This window comes from Mus caroli, unplaced genomic scaffold (genome assembly GCF_978045245.1).
Source record: "Mus caroli unplaced genomic scaffold, Mus_caroli_1 scaffold_17, whole genome shotgun sequence".
Lineage (NCBI taxonomy): Eukaryota > Metazoa > Chordata > Mammalia > Rodentia > Muridae > Mus > Mus caroli.
The window spans coordinates 4,226,149-4,246,148 of record NW_028227272.1 but is presented as its reverse complement, the minus strand read 5'-3'; positions in this window follow the sequence as shown (position 1 = coordinate 4,246,148).

The following is a 20,000-nucleotide window of genomic DNA, read 5'->3' as shown; positions in this document are numbered from 1 at the left end:
TAGAGCTAGTCTCCATGGCATACTCCCCAGAAAATTATGTCTCCTGCTATTTCACACTTGGGATGTCCCTATATATTTTTTGGAGAACAGAATAAGGCACAAATGATGTGTTAGCCTTATCGAGATCTTCATCTTCAAACTAGGTCTTCGGGAATGTGTGATTTAGGGTTATTCTCTTTTAAAACACAGCAAAAAGAGACTTAAACTAAAAGAAGATCTATGTAGATGTTCCTATTCATTGCCCCATCTGAGCTCCCAAAGTTCAAGCTGAATACCTGTGTCCTCAGCTTCTCACTGATAGCTCAATCTGAACATTTTTATCCCCTAGATAAACATACATGGACCCTTGGGCATCCAGAGCCAGTCTTAACTTTTATAAACCAACCTGCACATGAGCATCCCTAGTTTTAGTTTAGCATTTGTAGCCAAAGCTGAGAATTCTTATCCCTATATAGGATTCAAGCTCAGCATCTATAACCCCAGGCAAGCATCCAGAATTTCAGGTGAGAATCCATAGCCTCAGTTGAGCATGTACCCTATCTGAACACCCAGCAGCAGGTGTCATGCAGCTGTTGAACTCTTTGGGCATGTAGCCAAGTTGAGTCTTCTAGTAACTCCAACCCAGCCGTTCTCTGATTAGAACAATAGCAAACATACCAAGTGAGAGCTATCTTTCCCACACAGCATACAGAACTAGGAAATCATTCTGTTGTGCAGCAATTGATACTTGGCTACCAGTTAGAAAAGAGAAGTTAGGAATAATAATTAAAGGTAAGGCCCACAGCAGAAGGAATTGGAAGTTAAATTTGAAGGAAGTAATGGGGACCATTGAAATCAAGAGAAGAAATCAAAACACAGTAGTTAGAGACCATTTAGCAGGAAGAGCAAGCAAAGAGTAAAAGCCAGCACCAGATCCCCAGGATAATCCTTACTAAATCATAGCTCATCAGGCTCAGGTATTCTTGATAACACAGAATTAGGAAGACAAATTACACTCTCATCAGCATATTATTTTGCAACCCTCAGAGCTGAGGAATACGTTTTCAGAGTTTTTTTTTTTTTTTTTTTTTTTTTTGTTGTTGTTGTCAAAGATGAAATGATGACATTCTGTTAAAATTTCAGCAGGTAAGTTTCTGTTTTCTATAAATTTATTATTAAAGAACATTTTTGCAACAGTCTCAACTGTTCAAATATTCCTACTCTTAACATGTAACAAATTGTCTTCCAATGCCTATTAGAACTATCGAATCACATTAAGGGATATTTGTTTTAGTTTTTATTTGTGTATGGTCTATGTGTGTGTGTGTGTGTGTGTGTGTGTGTGTGTGTCAGGTCTGTGTGTCATGGCACACATATGGAAGTTAGATAACTTTGGAAGTCATGTCTCCCTTTCTACTTCCTTGAAGCAAAGATGTTTCTTTTGTTTCTGCTCTGCAGGGTATTGCAGTCCAGCTGGTCCATGAGCTTCTGGTTCATTTGATTTCTGTAGAAGTGTTGGTTTTACAGCTGTAATGGCACCTGGCTTCATACATGGGTAAAAGGAATCGAACTCAGGTCATCAAGTGCTTTTCCCACTGAACCACCTCCCCAGCACCACATTCATTACATCCCAGAGTCACTTTGTGAAGAGAAACATTGGTGTCTGGTAGCTACTTCCTCTTCTAGACTCCATCCCTAAAAAGATAAACAGAATAATATTCAGACTTCTGCATGTGACTATCCGTCAAGGAATGAGCAAGGAGGATGGCAGACCTGACATACTGAACATAAACCACCTGTGCAAGGCAGCATAGCAGTCACCTTTTTCCTATTGTTTGCTTGTTTGCTTATATATGTCTATATGTATGCGTTTATACAGCCCACACTGGCATTGATGGTCCTGATGCTGCCTCCCATGTGCAAGCATTTGCTGCTACTCTCAGCCCTTCATTATCATTGTTAATTCCTTCCAGCTGCCTTGTCTAGTAAACTTTGTCCTATTTATAGTTGAAGAAGCTGTGCCTTAGGGGACTTGCAGAGATTCAAAAAAGAGAATGGCTTCTGTTATTCTATACTGTATCTCCCACCATCCACTGTTATCTGAATTGCTGAAAATCTACTGTGTAAAACTGTGCTATCAACTAGCTGACTTATTTTGACCATATTTGAAACCTTCCTAATAATCTGAGGTCCCAGCAGAAGTGGAAAAGGGCCTATCTGGAGTCATTCCTCCCGCATCCACACCACCAAGCCTCTTCCTCTTTCCTGCCCCTGTTTAATTTGAGGACTCCTGAGATCTCCTTAGAGTGTCATTTTTTCAATGGCCATTTTTCTTTGACTTGGAGAAAAAACATATTAGATCTGTGCTTGTATTCATGTACATACCTTAAAGAGCTCCCAAATAAGTTGATTCCCAATGAACTTAAGATTTTAATTCAGTTTACCCCATTGGAGCTGCAAAAGAGAGTCACATTTTTAAATGCATGATGACATATGGCTGTTCATTATTTATACATTCTGTAGCAGACTATAAATTTTTCTTTGGACATATATCGAGGCAATGAAACCATTTTGGTTGCAAACACATAAATCATGCTTACAGTTATTAGTCTAAATGTAACACCACCCGGGTTCTAGATCAAAACCTTTAAAACCTATTGTAATTGATGTCTGCATGCATAACTTATGTCTGATTTTATTAAAGGTTCTCATTATTATTTATATATTTGGAGCATTATCATCCTAGCTATGATTCTCTATACAGAATAAATTATTTTGAGGTACAGGATTCAGAGAAGACATAGAAAGGGGAAAAGGAGCCAGGGTCAGGGTGGGGAGGCTAGCAGGCTCTTTGTGGAATGTTTCTAAGAAAGTAGAAAAATGGGTGTTGTATTTCAGTGAGGTCTAACTAATTCATGCAATGATTTCGTTAACTTAGCTCCCAAATGCCTTGTCCTGTGTACCAATTGACATTCATTGGAGACAAATAAAACAGCAGAGGAGTTGTGTCAGCTAAATTATAAATTAGCAGAAGGGTAACTAAGTGAGTTGGAGTCCCAGGGCTGCCACTGGTCTAGGTTTTCCAAAGACCAGAAGCACTTAGATTGATCCATACATCACAGCCCTGAGGTACCTCAGTGGAATGGGGACTGAGATTGATGACACTTCCCAGACTCATTAGAAAGCCTCAAGTTGATGAGCTGGGTCTCCTGGAAAGCCTGACTCCAGCGTGCTGGCAGGGTGACCTCAGGGGACAGGCCGTGTCAAAGTGGCAGAGAAGACAAAGACTGGAGACAACTTTCCATGGAGGAGAGTGAGCCCAAAGCAAGGAGGCAGGAGGCAGTCTATAGAAAAGGGAAGTGAAGTGGTTGTGGGAACATGACCTCATGACCATGTAAACCTCCTTCCGCTGTAGCCCATTAATATCCTGTGGCCACCTGAAACTTGCCAGAGATTTGTTTTTTCTTGTCTTGATGGTAAGCCACAATGTCCACCCCCAGGGAATTATCATAAAGTTTTTGCTTTAAATTAATGAAATGGACTTTAAAGGTTTATTTGAATACATTAATTATATATAATACTAGGTTTCATTATGAGATGTTTATACAGGTCTATAGTGTATTTTGATTACATTAACCCTCTCTTACACACTTTCATCTTGCACTCATTGAGTCTGCTTCCTCTCCCTAACTAGTCCCTCTTCTAGTCCCTTCTTTCTTCCCAGTGGCTTTCCTTAGGGATGAAGTGTTACTTCCAGGAGTATGGACACCATCCCAACACCTATTTGGTCAAAGAAAATGTCTCCCCTCTCCACAACCACTAATTGCTCTCAGGAAGGAGGGAGGTTACCATGAGCCGTTATCCCTAGCAGCTCTTATTTTAAAGAACAATCTTTAGTTTACACTAGACTCTGGCAGAAAGTACAAAACCCCTTCATACCCCTAACCCTAACCCTCTCATTTTTCACAATTTGTTGAAACCATGAATCCCTGTTGCGCACTTGTTACAATGGGTGAATACCAACCATGGCTAGTAACCGAAGTTCATAGTTTACAAGAGGGTTGATGTTAGTGCTACACGGTGCTATGGCTATAGACAGAGGCATGACATGTACTAGCCATTCCAGTATCTCACAAGACAGTTTCAATGTGTTAAAGCACTGATGTGCTCCCTGGCTGCTCCTCTCTGATCCTCTGCAAGCCCTGTTCTTTCTACTGTTGTTATGCTTATGTTTTGGTGATGAAGTTCTGCGATAATGGGCTGGAAGTATAGCTCAGTTGTCTGAGTGCTCATCCAACAAGAACAAAGCTGTGGCTTCGGAGTAGTATCCATACCTATACTCTTAGCTTGTGGGAAGCAGAGGAAGCAGGATGTGAAGTTAGAGGTCAGCTTGAGCTATATGGGACCCTATCTTTTTCTCTTTTCCTCTTTGTTCCTTCCATCTCTTATTTTCCTTGCTTCTTCATCTTTTCTTTCAGAGACAGTCTCTACCCAATCAGCCTACTCCATAGCCTGTCTCAGGTGCAGCATGTATAAGAACCCAACCCAAGCTGTGTGCAGACAGCTGGCAGAAGGTAACATGAGGTAAACGCTGGAAATTTCACTTAGCTAATGAATGACAATGCAATCTCTAACCATGATTACACTCATCTGAGCTGGCTTTGCCAGACTGTTTGCTGAATATTAGATGTTGTACATGAATTATGTCACTTAATCCTCAAACAACTGTATGGGGTAGAAATTATTCATTACAGAGAAGACTGAGGTTTAGAGAGAGATGTTCAATGGTTTGTCTGACTCTGAATATCTCACTAAGATGTGCAGGAAAGAGCAAACTAGGCTAAGTCAAGGTTAGTCTTTTTTTTTAATTTATTAGGTATTTCTTCATTTACATTTCCAATGCTATCCCAAAAGTGCCCCATACCCCCCCCCCACTCCCCTACCCACCCACTCCCACTTCTTGGCCCTGGCGTTCCCCTGTACTGAGGCATATAAAGTTTGCAAGACCAATGGGTCTCTCTTTCCAATGATGGCCAATTAGGCCATCTTCTGCTACATATGCAGCTAGAGACGTGAGCTGGTGGGGGGGGGGGTACTGGTTAGCTCATATTGTTGTTCCACCTATAGGGTTGCAGATCCCTCAGCTCCTTGGGTAATTTCTCTAGCTCCTCCATTGGGGCCCCTGTGATCCATCCAATACCTGACTGTGAGCATCCACTTCTGTGTTTACTAGGCCCTGGCTTAGCCTCACAAGAGACAGCTATATCAGGGTCCTTTCAGCAAAATCTTGCTAGTGTATGCAATGGTGTCAGCGTTTGGAGGCTGATTATGGGATGGATCCCTGGGCATGGCAGTCTCTAGATGGTCCATCCTTTCGTCTCAGCTCCAAACTTTGTCTCTGTAACTCCTACCATGAGTGTTTTGTTCCTAATTCTAAGAAGGGGCAAAGTGTCCACCTTCTCACATGATATGTACTCACTGATAAGGTTAGTCTTTTAATACGACTCTGTTTCATGATTCAGCACAGGAATTTAGGTGGTGCCTGAGTGATGTACAAGTTCTCATTTAGTTTTGATATTTACTTATTTAGCTTTGAGTGTACTTATTCAAATGTGCACACATGTATGCAGATGAAAGTGTGTGTGCTTGTGTGCATGTGTGTGTGTTTGTGTGTGTAGGATACAGGATAATCTCAAGTATTATTCTTTAATCATTCTCCACCTTGCCTTTTGAAAGATGATCTCTCGGTAGAACCTGGAGCTGACTGACTAGACAGCTGACTGGTTTGACTGGTTAGACTACTGACTGGGCTGACTGGTTTGGCAGAGAGCCTCAGTGATCTTCCTACCTCTGCTTCCCCAGTACCAGGATTCCATTCCTGTGCTACCACATCTGGCTTTTCATTGCAAGCATGTACCACCACAACTGGCAGTGGGATTGGATGCAGGTCTTCATGTTGGCACAGAAATTCACTGACTGAGCTACCTTCTCAGCCCAAATATGCAAGCTTTTAAGGACATACTTTGTTTTTTATAAAGGATCTCACAATGCAATGTTGACTGGCCTAAGCTCTAAGGTCCATCCTCTCCTTGCCCTTGCCTCCCAGTTGCTGAGATGACAGTATGGAGCAACATAGCCAACCTATATGTATGACTTTATGACTAATATAAAAAGAGAATGACTATTACTTACTGCTTTTATTTACCTTAGGAATTAATAATGGAACCAGAAAGATGTTAAAATAAAGTCAGGAGTTTATTCAAAAGCTCGTATTTTCATAAGCAATCAAGGATATTGAAACAAACTTAGAGATAGATGCAAACATAGCAGCAGAGTCAGTCAATATCCATAAGCCAAAAACAAAGATAATGACATTATGTTGGACACCATTCATTGTTTTTCTCTGAACTAGAGTCACTAGCCTTAGGGCAAATTTGACTACTTGTAGAATTACAAACAAAGATACTGAAAATTAGGCCTAATCCACAAAACCAGAATCACAGACTACTGGCATTTCCTTGTCTATGTTTTTCCTGACCAAGTATGTAGTCTGAATATACTCAGGAGAGAGGTGATGAACTGGAAGGTCAGAGATGGAATCCTGTAAGCTTACTGGCCCATACCATCTCTACCAACACTATCCAGTGCTGCCCTAGAGCAACAAAACAAAAACAAAAACAAAACAAAAAACCAGAGACGATGTGTAGATTGACAGTCATGGCTGTGTTCCAACATGACCACAGAAGCAGGTGGCTAGCCTGTAGGCTGCTGATCACCATACTTGGAATAGAATACTGACCATGAGCAGCATGGAGACACTGGCCAAGAATGGTCCCAGTTCTGACACTTTGAATCAGTGCACTGGAGTTGTGATGAAACGGCTGCCATGAAAAGGAAGTTCAACATGTTGTTTGCATATAATACTGATGAAAACAAAATCTACTTATAAACCATCCCAGAGGTTTCTGTAATTATTAAAAGGATATAGGAACCTCAGATTGTACCTCCATTCTACTCACATATAGATGAAGGATCTGAGATCTAAGGTAGGGGAAGATAATTGTTCAAGGGCTGACACTATGACTCAGTTGGTAGAGTGTTTGTCCCACTTGCACAAAATCATGGATTCCATCCCGAGAAATGAACAGTCTGGCATCAGAGGTATACATTTGTAATCCAAGCACTAGGGAGTTTGAAGTAGGAAGATGAGAAGTTAGGGATCAATCAGGTTAAAGTTGAAGGTTAGATTGCACAAGAGAAAGTATCTCAAAATGAAAGAGAGAAACTTACTCAAGATTATAAGAACATGTCAGACGTTTTCTTAACATCTAAACAATGGGCCAAGAATAGTTACTGTTATCAATATGCATGGTTCAAACCTATACAAATTATATGTATGTATATACATGCAGCACTTGTACTTATTTCTTATATAATAGATCAGCTATTATTTCATTAAAGAAGACCCATTAGCAGAATGTTATAGAATCTTAGTGCCTTGCAAAGACAAAGAACACCTATTCATATATCCATTTAGAAATTTAATGCTATGAACACTTAACAATGAACTCTAGACTCATCCCAGATGGTCATCATGTGATACTCTGACTTTAAATATCTCATTCTCAGGCAGGCAAGAAGGTACCTGCTGCAGTGACTTCTGTCTGATCTCTGGGATCCACATGGGGGAAGGGGAGACTAGACTAGACTACTGTGTGTTGTCCACTGAGCTGCACACATACACACACACACACACACACACATACACACACATGAAACCTTCCTCACACAGAGGTATACACAGACCCCCTCCACCAGATATACATACCAAATGAATAGATAGATAAATAGATTAAATAGATAGGTAGATAGATAGATAGATAGATAGATAGATAGATAGATATAATACATATTAATTGTTTGTTCTCTGGTAATTGGAGGATGTTAAATGTCAGCAGTTCTGGGAACAGATGAGCTAAAAGATAAAGGAAAGAGCATCACATACCCAGAGCAGAGGTGCAGGAGGAAATGTTTCTGAAGGAACTTTTGAGCTGATATTAAATCTTGAATGTGGGAAAATACACATCTCTTTTGATGAATTAATGACTGATTTGGATCTTCCGAAATAGTTTATAAAGGTAAGGATGGCAAGTCTTTTAATAATGTTTTGTTGTTGTTGTTGTAGTAAGAGATGACTCCAAGGGCTAAATTTGTTTGTGAACTGGGGTGGGTATTCAAGGCAGGTATGTGCACTCCAGCTTCCCTTCATCACTCCAAGTTCTTACTTCTGAGTTGGAATCTTTCCCCCTGACTTCTAGAAGGAGCAGGTCATGATATAATTTGAGTATCCCAGATAGAGCAGGATGCTTTGTCAAGAAGTCTTCACTTGACCTTCACCGAGAGATGGAGCCATCTTGATTCCTGAGCTCAGCAGAGATGTTAGTCATGGGCCAACATCATACTGTGCTCACATCTTTATGTGAGCCTCCAAACGTTCATTCAGAGAAGAATTCAGTGTATGTGATGATATCCTGCCTGAGGATAGCATAGCCATGACTGAAATAGATTTGTTGGCTCAAATTAAGGTAATATTTTTTCCTCTTGGTATAATGGCTTCCTACAGATAGGTACATCTCTTGACTTGACCTCACCTGGCTACGGTTTGCCTACATTTCATCCACATGCTCCTGCTCGTCAAGTCTGAATCTTGCAGGTTCATTGTTGGCATGATTCCCATTTCTGGGCTTTTCTGACCTTTGCTCTGCACACATTGATTGATTCCTGAGGACCACAGACTGGCTGGAAACATGAGCATCTAAGGTACCTCTGACTCTCAAAACTTCATTCCTCCTTGCCTGGCTCCATCTTCCCATGGCAGTGCTTGTACTTTACAATATCTGGCTCTTTGCCTTCCTATGCTTTTTATCCAATGCTCATTTATGTTTTCAAATCCAGGCTAGTGAAGGCCTGAGTCCATGATGGTTTGGCTGGTCTGATGGAGACTGATAGCTGTACTGAAAATCAACCATAGGAAGACCTGTATAGCAACATAGACACATGCATTGTAATCTAAAGAACCAACAGTTTGTGCGGCAAAAGGAAGGCTGTCCATGACTAAGAAGTTATGTGGGGAATGGAATTAACTGTTCCGTTCTTTTATTTCTCAAAGCTAATTCACCTTATGCCATAACTATTATAATTTAGAAACTAATATTTATTTTATTAAGACCACACTCAAGCATCCTTCCTCTTAGAGCTTGCCTCCCTTAAAGACTCTGACCCTCTTGAATCCCCAAGTCAGGTTTTGTCAGCCCGATTCAGTCAGTCAGTCAGCAATCACTCACTGAGTATTTAACACTTGTTTAGTTAACAGGTCACAGTCATGAAGAACCGAACCTCTCTCCTCCAAGTTCCTGCCTGAAGGAACTTATATTTGGGGAGCAATACCTAAATTAAGATCAAAAGGGCACCTTGTGAAGTTGTGCCACGATTCACAAATGGCTGTGTATAGATCCATCTTCCTCACTGCATAATCAACTTACACAGGCCAAGGAAAGAACAGTTCTGCAGGGTGATTTTGTTCTCCAGAGCACCTGGGACAGTGATTAGTGTGCGTCAGATTCTCAGTCTACTTTTGCTTGATTGAAAAGAAGCCTTGCCAATTTCATCTGCCGGCATACAGCTCAACATACAGCTCAGATTGGAGAAATGGGGAGCAGAGATGGTAGTTTGCAGGCACCCCTTGGCAGACAAGAGCTGCTTCCAGCAAGACACCTGAGCTCCCCTGCCATGTTTACCTGTGTGGACTGCAGGTGCAGGAGACTTGGCAAGGGGAAGGTAACTTCACTTGTACCCGCCACAATTCTCAGCACTTGATCACAATTGGGGCAAGAGGGAAATGTAAAACCCTTACTCCCAGATGCTTCTTATTCTTTTAGACCACGTTAATCTCTTTTGCAAACTCTGTGGATTCAACACAAAGCTCTTTGGCTATCTAGTCACAGAACTAAACCTTCATTACCAAGTGGACTTGGAAACAAAAGGCAAAGCTGTCCACGTGGAGTTAGGGTTGGCTCTTCACTACTTTCCCAAGAACGCCCATAAAACTGTCCTTGCTACCAGGTGTGCATTTTAATGCAAACTGGAACTTGCTCCTTGGGATGAGCCTCTATCTACGGAGTAAATGCCAAATGCTATCGTATGTGTTCTCTCATTAATTTGTCATTTGTCTTTTTTGTTCGCTGTGTTTTATAATCTGGGGTGATCTGAGTGTTGAACTGAACAGGCTTTGTCTCCCTTCCTGCTGAAGCTGTATTTATTTACTGAGGTTATCTTGGTGAACCGTAATGTATCTTGAATAAAGGATATAGCAATTTTGAAAGAACAATTTTAAATAGTAAGAAAAAGGAAAGATAATTCCTTCTTCCAAGGTAAGCTCTTTTGTGAAAACAGTGTCTCAGATAATTGGGGGCGCTGTGATCTCTTCATCTTAAGCTCTGGAACTTGTCTGATGAGAGTGACTTTTGCATTGAGAAAGTGAAGATTTTGTTTAAAAAGAGGAAGAAGAAAAAAATAAAAAGAGAGAAGAAATGTTTTATTTAAAAAGAATCTCATATGGAGGGAGAGTTTTTTGAAAATCAGTTCCTCATGGAGGAAGGTAATCTTGTGCGCTTTTTGGAGGCACTCTTCCTGGCTTTGTAAGAAAGAGGAGGAGAAAGAAGACAATGAAAACAAAGAGAGGAAGCAGAGGGGAGGATTTAGAGAGCAGGAGAGCCATGATGAACAGCTGTCTTAACTCCCTTGCTCTCACGTTTCCTGTGGTGAAACAGTAACCAAATCATCGGCGTTTACAGTTCATGGGAGGAAAGCAAAGCTTTTAGGCTGGGAGAAACGCCCACTGTGCGGGCTTTAAGACCTGCATTCGGACCTCCAGAACTCAGGGAAAACAGATGGGTCGGGCCACGTGCAATTGTTACCCCAGTATAGCAGGGACAAAGGCAAGTGGATCGCTTGGGTTCACTAGCCAGCCCGTCTCACCATTTGGGAAGTGACAAGTTCTGTGAGAAAAGTTGTCTTAAAAGCTAAGATGGAGAGTGATAGAGGAAGGTCTCCACATGCACGCACACACACACACACACACACACACACACACACACGTGTGCACATATATGAGCACACACATAGGTATAGCCACACATACATAGAGCACAGAAACACATGCATACAAATGTACACACACTTAAGTGCACACATACACATGCATGCACACACACGGACATGTGCATATAAATAGAAACACAGGCACACACACTGATGCACATCTTTGTACACATACACAAAGAACCTTTACCTATGCTGGTATTCATGTCTGAATTATTAACATTTAAAGAAACATGCCTCTCATTATTGTATAATAATTACTGTACAATGTTTGGGAAAACCCCAGTGGAAATTACTAAACCTTAGAATTTTTCTTTGATTAGAAACTAAGATTCTTTCAGTATACTAATGTGATAAAATCAAGACAGAAATGTCAATTTTTAAAATCTTGAAGATAACCAAAGGACACAAAACTGATCTTAAGATGCTAATGTACAGGGTGAGCCTCATTGCTAAACTGCCACCATCTTCAGGAATTCTGGGCCTGCTTGCAGAAGATCATCACAGCTTGGCCTATTGACCATTTACTGTCCTACATAGATGGAAGGGGCAGGCTGGGGACTAGCTTTCCTAGTTCCAGAATGTATCATGTAAGCTCCTAAAGGAAGTAGGCAACTAACAGTCATAAAGAGCTATGATGCCTTTGAACCACATCAATGACCAGCATGGCATGGTACTCCATGGTGCACTAGTGGCACACACACAATGGTGGTAACCAACTGTTCTCTAGTTGGGCTTTAAACCTGCTCAACAAGAGGGAAAACATGACCTGTACTGGAAACCTAGCTAATTACTAAATGCTGGTGAAGTCATGGTTACTGGAAGAGAAACCATAATCACTAATTTATTGAAGCAGCATAATCCCTAACAATCTCTAAACATATGTCCTTATATCCAAAGATGAGCGCATTCTCACCTTTCAACAAGGAAACCTCTTTTTGCAATGGGTGGAACCCAGTCCTGTTGGATTCATCTACACAATATTCCTACACCTTAGATTCAGAGAACATTGTTGCAGAAGGGTCAGAAAGATAAGAACCATAGACTCAGAGACTTTGTATTGAGATTGTGTCTCCTAGTAACATCAAAAACTATACCCATAAAGTCTCATTAACATGACCATCCAAACATTGGCTGAATAAGGAAGACACCAGTGAATATGCAAACCTCATGGAGAAAACCATGAGGCCTCAATCCTACACAGAGAATTACAGGCAATCGAGTAAAGCTGGAAGTATGGAAGGTAGCCCTACCCAGGATGGCATGCCAATTGGTTATCCACTGTCAAATGGTCAGCCCTGAAAGCATACATACAAATAACATTACATGGACTCAACTCGTAATCTTACACACACACACACACACAAACACATATGTGTATGCAATAACAGTTGATGAAAAATGATTTTGCAGAAGAGTAGGGAGGAATATGTATGCGGGTTATGAGGGAAGAAAGGGAAGGGAGAAGCATTGTAATTAAAATACAACCTCAAAAATAAGCCTTTTTAAAAAGGAGGTGGGGAGGACCAGAGGACCCTCAGGTGAGTATCCAGCCACTTCTCCCTCCCAATGAAATTCTGACTCTAGGCTCAGGTGGGGAAGGATGAGGGGAGGGGTTTCCATCTCTGCAGCCATGGGGAAGCTGTCATACTTTCTATGTGCAGATCATCCAGTATGCCTACATTAAGGTCACTCATGATCTTGCCAATTACCCCCTCCACCCATTGTTCTATAAACCACAATGATGAGCCTGGTGAAATTGTCTCACAGTTTGTCCTTGGAGCCTTAGGAGGAGGGGTAGATGTTACCACTGAGAAGGAATGTTAGCTATAGAAAGGAACTCCAAATATAGCTCTATATTCTTACAGATATTGTAAAACACAGATACAGGCACTGAGTAGGGAAGTAAACTTTAAAAAGCAGCACAGCTGTGTAAAACATCAAGATGCGTCCTGATTTTAAAAATTCACCTGCAAGTAAAAGTATGTGTCATTCATTCATTCATTCAAAAGCATGGTCCACCATGATGGCTCAGCAGGTAACGGTGCATGCTGCTAAGCTTGATGACTTGAATCTGAAACCTGGAACCAACATGCTTGGGGTGGAGAAATTCATGAGCTAAGTCCACAGGATGGGAAGAAAAGTTGATTAGGTTATCAGGGACACCAATAGGAGAGAATTGTGTCTCCCTCCCTCCCTCCCTTCTTCCCTCCCTCCCTCCCTCCCTTTCTCTCTCTCATTTCTATGACCAAAATTTGTGACCATAAAAGCTTAAAGATGGAGAGATTCATTTTGGTTTTTGATTGCAGAAGGTTCTGAGTGGGGCCTGGACAATGTCCTTTCACAATTCTGCCACAGCAATAATCCATTTCCTACAGTGCCAGGAGCTGAGGACCAATGCCTCAGATTCATGATCCTTTTAGAGGTAAATTTCATGTTATGTCTATAATAAACACTGATGTACTGTGTCCAACATCAGAGAGAAGAAACTTTGTCTCATTAACTTGGCTGGGAAGCAGACTGGGGGATGCGGAGGAGAGAATAGAGCTTCCTTGAGCTGAATAGGTCTTGGAAAGGAGTCAGGCTTATCCTCCCTGTCTCGTGGTGGTCTGTTGCAATCAGAAACATGGAAGGCCTAGGAGAAAGAAAAAGCGATCAGACAAGAGCTGCATTCCCTGACTGTGTGGTTTCAAGTTTCCCCATTCATTTGCCAAATGAGCAAGCAGAGCATGACTATGAAGCATATTCTCACTATTTTATCCCATAAGGACTCAGTTTGATCCCTGACACTCAGTGTCTCACAATCACCAATAACTCCAGTTTTAGGGAATCAGATACATTCTTCTGATCTCTGTGGGCACCAGGCGCACACAGGATATATATATGTACACACACATAAAAACAAACATTAAAAAATATTCCTCTGAGATAATGCAGCCAATTGGTGCTCAGCTTTGACATAGCTCCACCTACTTAAGCTTTGTTTCATCGAAACAAAGACAGAACCACCATGATTTAACTCTGGAGCACAGAGGACACTGGAAGTGCTGAGAAACAAGGAAGACTAGAGGCTAGGAGCCACTGCTGCTCTGTGATCATGGCCTCAGGTGGCACAAGACAAAGTAAGAAAGTGTGTGTACAAGCTTACTGCTTATGAAGAATATTTCTCCTGCTTCTTGGTTGACTTTCCTCTGAGGTACCATGAATGAACACCACTACAGAATACATCCTTCTCATCTGGCCCTGGGTTAGGCAGAGTTTTCTATACAAGTCAACTTTCACCCTTTTTAGAACTAGATGTCTCAGAGGTTGGGATGAAAGTGACTTCAGAAAGGAACCATTTTCCTCTGTGAACCTTCCCCACGACAGCCAAACTGCATAATGAAGGCATTCTCTTTTCTGTTTGGCTGGCAAACTCGAGTTTGAAAAAGGGAAGCAGCTCTTGGTTGTCAACCTTTGCTGTAGAAAGATCCGAAACTGCAAAAGTCACTCTCATGGTCTCTCACTATTGCCATCTAAGAGCTGTACCGTCAGGGCGAATTGCTTTGCAAAGGCATCATTTTGTGTGAAGCTTAGAGATGGAAAGCCTGGTGCCAGTCTAACCTTCTCTGAGAAAGTGACAACATGAGATTGCTCTACAGAAAGAAAGTCACAGTTTGGTACAGCAGGAAAGTGTTCTTACCTTGCCCAAGATCCGCTACTTATTTCACATTTAGCATGCTTGGGCTTTTATGTCCTTTGGTATAATGTGGTTCCAATCTTTGTTCTTTTCATAAAAGGAGCATTTCAAATGTTACCAGAGAGCACAGCCATGGGACTATTTGCCAAAGAGGGAAGAAACCTCAGATTGACAAATAGTAAGAGCATGAAGCTTCTCAAAGGCTCAGATCCAAGTGAGCCATAGACTAGATATGAATGTGTCAGATTATGAGCTAGTTACAGGAGAGGACTCACTATGAAATCAAACCCTAATTAATTACAACAAAACAATAACAACAACAACAAAACACTACCAAGCGTTGTCTCTTGAAAGTCCTTGCCAGAGAACTTTTGTTTTATTGGAAAGACATTTGACAATAATACAGATACTTGGGTTTCATGACTGTGGCATCAGCTCACAGACAGAGAGAGCTTAGACATGTAATTAACCCTTTGTGGCCTCACCCTCGTCAGTGTCACTGGTATTCATAGGTCTCGACAAACACTCATCTTACACTGTCTTCTCTTAAACATTCTGTCCTGTTTTCTAAAGTTGCCTTAAGATCTTGTCTCTTTTATTGTTGTTTTTAAAAATAGTTGGGTTTTTTTTTTTCAGGTAAGCTACCAAGTCCTAGGTTTCATATAATATCATCATCAGAATTCCTGGGGGCAGGGTACAGATGACTGCATTTTTAACAAGCAGCCTGGAGATGCTTAAGCACTTAAGCATCCAAAAGCATTGCCTTGCCTGCATGCTTTTCTCATGACTGAAGATGGCACCGTTTGGGAGCTGGTATGAGTGCTTTCTCTGTTGCCAGTGTGAATGACTACATCACTTGTTCTCATGCAGCAAACCCTGTCAGCAAGGTCCAGTGGTGTCTGTTGGATGGCTGCATCTCAATGTTCCTAGTTATAAGTTCTGCAAACCTGAGGTCAGAGAAGGTCAAGTGCCCTGTGCCAGTGACCAGTGACTCTGAACCTGTGCAAGTGATACCCTTTCTAGATGGATTCAGAGAGGAAGAAGGGCCCTTTGTGGAGTCTCAGGCTGTATAGGAATGAACCATCTGTTCCTGTGTACTTCAAGTGGCTCAAGTTGAAATGAATGAGGAATGAACACTCATTTGGTAGTAGTGCATGTGTGTGCCTGTGTTTTCATGTGTGTGGTGAGGATATGTGTAAATCAGAGGACAATTTGTGTTCTCTCCCTCTGCCATTAGCAGCCTGAGAATCAAACTTAGCTATTAGGATTAGAGACATGCTTTTCTCTAATGAGACATCCCCACAGCCAGGGCTGGAATCTGAAGCTGCACATTGGATGCCAACCATTACCAAAAGAAATAGATTAAAATGTCTCATTAAATAGATCTGTATTGAAATGATGATATTGTGAATATATTGGATTTGATAAAATGTATCCTTGAAATTAATTTTGTTAATTTTCTTTTTCTTTTAGCATGTGGTAGCTAGAAAAATTAAAATTGCATTTTTACATGTAGTTTTTTTCTTCTCTTTTTGAATGGTGGATAATTAGAAACCATACCGTAGTGAAATGTGGAGAAAAAAAACTTTAATTCTATTTTTTTAAAGACAGGATTGCACTATGAAGCCCTGGCTGACCTAGAACTCTCTTGTTGCATTTCTGATATGAATGCTAGACTAGCCTCTTCCATGGGTAAAAATCATTAAAGAAATCATAATGTCGCAACTAGGAAGACAGCTTAATCTACCCCTGAGCAAGCATGAAGACCTGTGTTTAGATCCCAGCACTCACAGAAAAGCTGGGTGAGGTGGCCTGCCTCTATCACACCAGTCCTGGGAGGACAGTGGCATGAGAATACCTGGAGTACACTGGCCAGTCCGTCTGTGTGAGTTAGCAAGTGCCAGCTGGAGTGAGATATGCTGACCCACAGCTATAAGGCAGAGAGTGAGTGAGAAGGGCATTCAGTGCTGACCTCTGGGCTCTGCATACAGGCACATGCACATATGCACATGCTCACAAGAAAACCAACAAACTGAAGCACCATAATGTGGGATGAGGGGCTCCACGAGTAATTTGCTTGCTGCACAAACATGAACCCAGGTTTGAATTCCCAACACCGACATAAAAGTCAAGCAAGGAGGTGCATAACTGCAGCCTAGGGCTCAGAAGTACGCAGGTGGATCCTAGGTTTGCTTTCTGGTCCAAATGGGAAGCTTCAGTTTCAATGAGATTGGTTGTCTTTAAAAATAAAATAAGGGATCCGGCACCCTCCCAGTCGGAGGACAGTGACCTGCCCTGCAGGGAGCGCCATCTTGGCTCCGGGACTCCGCCGAGTTTAGTCTCTACAGGTCAGAGTGGGGACCACAGAGGCAGACGGCTTCTGGGACAGGCAGGAGCCACAGAGCCGCTGAGGCAGCACCCTTTTGGGGCCGCAGACTTCCGGCACCCTCCCAGCCGGAGGACAGAGACCTGCCCTGCAGAGAGCGCCATCTTGGCTCCGGGACTCCGCCGAACTTAGTCTACAGGTTAGAGTGAGGACCACAGAGGCAGACAGCTTCTGGGACAGGCGGGAGCCACAGAGCCGCTGAGGCAGCACCCTTTTGGGGCCGCAGACATCTGGCACCCTCCCAGTTGGAGGACAGTGACCTGCCCTGCAGGGAACGCCATCTTGGCTCCTGGACTCCGCCGAGCTTAGTCTCTACAGGTCAGAGTGGGGACCACGGGGGCAGACGGCTTCTGGGACAGGCGGGAGCCACAGAGCTGCTGAGGCAGCACCCTTTAGGGGCCGCAGACATCCGGCACCCTCCCAGTCGGAGGACAGTGACCTGCCCTGCAGGGAGCGCCATCTTGGCTCCGGGACTCCGCCGAACTTAGTCTGTACAGGTCAGAGTGAGGACCACAGAGGCAGACAGCTTCTGGGACAGGCGGGAGCCACAGAGCCGCTGAGGCAGCACCCTTTTGGGGCCGCAGACATCCGACACCCTCCCAGCCGGAGAACAGTGACCTGCCCTGCAGGGAGCGCCATCTTGGCTCCGGGACTCCGCCGAACTTAGTCTGTACAGGTCTGCTGACAGAGGATACTCAGAATCCCCAGAAGAACAACCTCTGAACAGAGACAACTATAACAACTCCAGAGATTACAAGATGGCGAGAGGTAAAGGTAAGAATCTTACTAACAGAAACCAAGACCACTCACCATCATCAGGACCCAGCACTCCCACTTCGCCCAGTCCAGGGCACCCCAACACACCTGAAAAACTAGACCTGGATTTAAAAGCATATCTCATGATGATGGTAGAGGACATCAAGAAGGACTTTAAAGAACTACAGGAGAACATGGCTAAAGAGTTACAAGTCCTTAAAGAAAAACAGGAAAACACAACCAAACTGGTAGAAGTCCTTAAAGAGAAACAGGAAAACACATCCAATCAGATGATGGAAATGAACAAAACCATACTAGACCTAAAAAGGGAAGTAGACACAATAAAGAAAACACAAAATGAGGCAAAACTGGAGATAGAAACCCTAGGAAAGAAATCTGGAACCATAGATGCAAGCATCAGCAACAGAATACAAGAGATGGAAGAGAGAATCTCAGGTGCAGAAGATTCCATAGAGAACATGGGCACAACAATCAAGGAAAATGGAAAATGCAAAAAGATCCTAACTCAAAACATCCAGGAAATACAGGACACAATGAGAAGACCAAACCTACGGATAATAGGAGTGGATGAGAATGAAGATTTTCAACTCAAAGGACCAGCAAACATCTTCAACAAAATTATAGAAGAAAACTTCCCAAATCTAAAGAAAGAGATGCCCATGAACATACAAGAAGCCTACAGAACTCCAAATAGGCTGGACCAGAAAAGAAATACCTCCCGACACATAATAATCAGAACAACAAATGCACTAAATAAAGATAGAATACTAAAAGCAGTAAGAGAAAAAGGCCAAGTAACATATAAAGGCAAGCCTATCAGAATTACACCAGATTTTTCACCAGAGACTATGAAAGCTAGAAGATCCTGGACAGATGTTATACAGACACTAAAAGAACACAAATTCCAGCCCAAGCTACTATACCCAGCCAAACTCTCAATTAACATAGATGGAGAAACCAAAGTATTCCACGACAAAGCCAAATTCACACATTATCTCTTCACGAATCCAGCCCTTCAAAGGATAATAACAGAAAAAAACCAATACAAGGACAGGAACCACGCCCTAGAAACAACAAGAAGGTAATCCCTCAACAAACCTAAAAGAAGACAGCCACAAGAACAGAATGCCAACTTTAACAACAAAAATAACAGGAAACAACAATTACTTTTCCTTAATATCTCTTAATATCAATGGACTCAACTCCCCGATAAAAAGACATAGACTAACAAACTGGCTACACAAACAAGACCCAACATTTTGCTGCTTACAAGAAACTCATCTCAGAGAAAAAGATAGACACTACCTCAGAATGAAAGGCTGGAAAACAATTTTCCAAGCAAATGGTCTGAAGAAACAAGCTGGAGTAGCCATTCTAATATCAGATAAGATTGACTTCCAACCCAAAGTCATCAAAAAAGACAGGGAGGGGCACTTCATACTCATCAAAGGTAAAATCCTCCAAGAGGAACTATCAATCCTGAATATCTATGCTCCAAATACAAAGGCAGCCTCATTCATTAAAGAAACTTTAGTAAATCTCAAAGCACACATTGCACCTCATACAATAATAGTGGGAGACTTCAACACACCACTTTCACCAATGGACAGATCATGGAAACAGAAACTAAACAGGGACACAGTGAAACTAACAGAAGTTATGGATCAAATGGATCTGGCAGATATCTACAGAACATTTTACCCTAAAACAAAAGGATACACCTTCTTCTCAGCACCTCATGGTACCTTCTCCAAAATTGACCACGTAATTGGGCACAAAACAGTACTCAACAGATACAAAAACATTGAAATTGTCCCATGCATCCTATCAGATCACCATGGACTAAGGCTGATCTTCAATAACAAAATAAATAATAGAAAGCCAACCTTCACGTGGAAACTGAACAACACTCTTCTCAATGATACCTTGGTCAAGGAAGGAATAAAGAAAGAAATTAAGGACTTTTTAGAGTTCAATGAAAATGAAGCCACAACATACCCAAACTTATGGGACGCAATG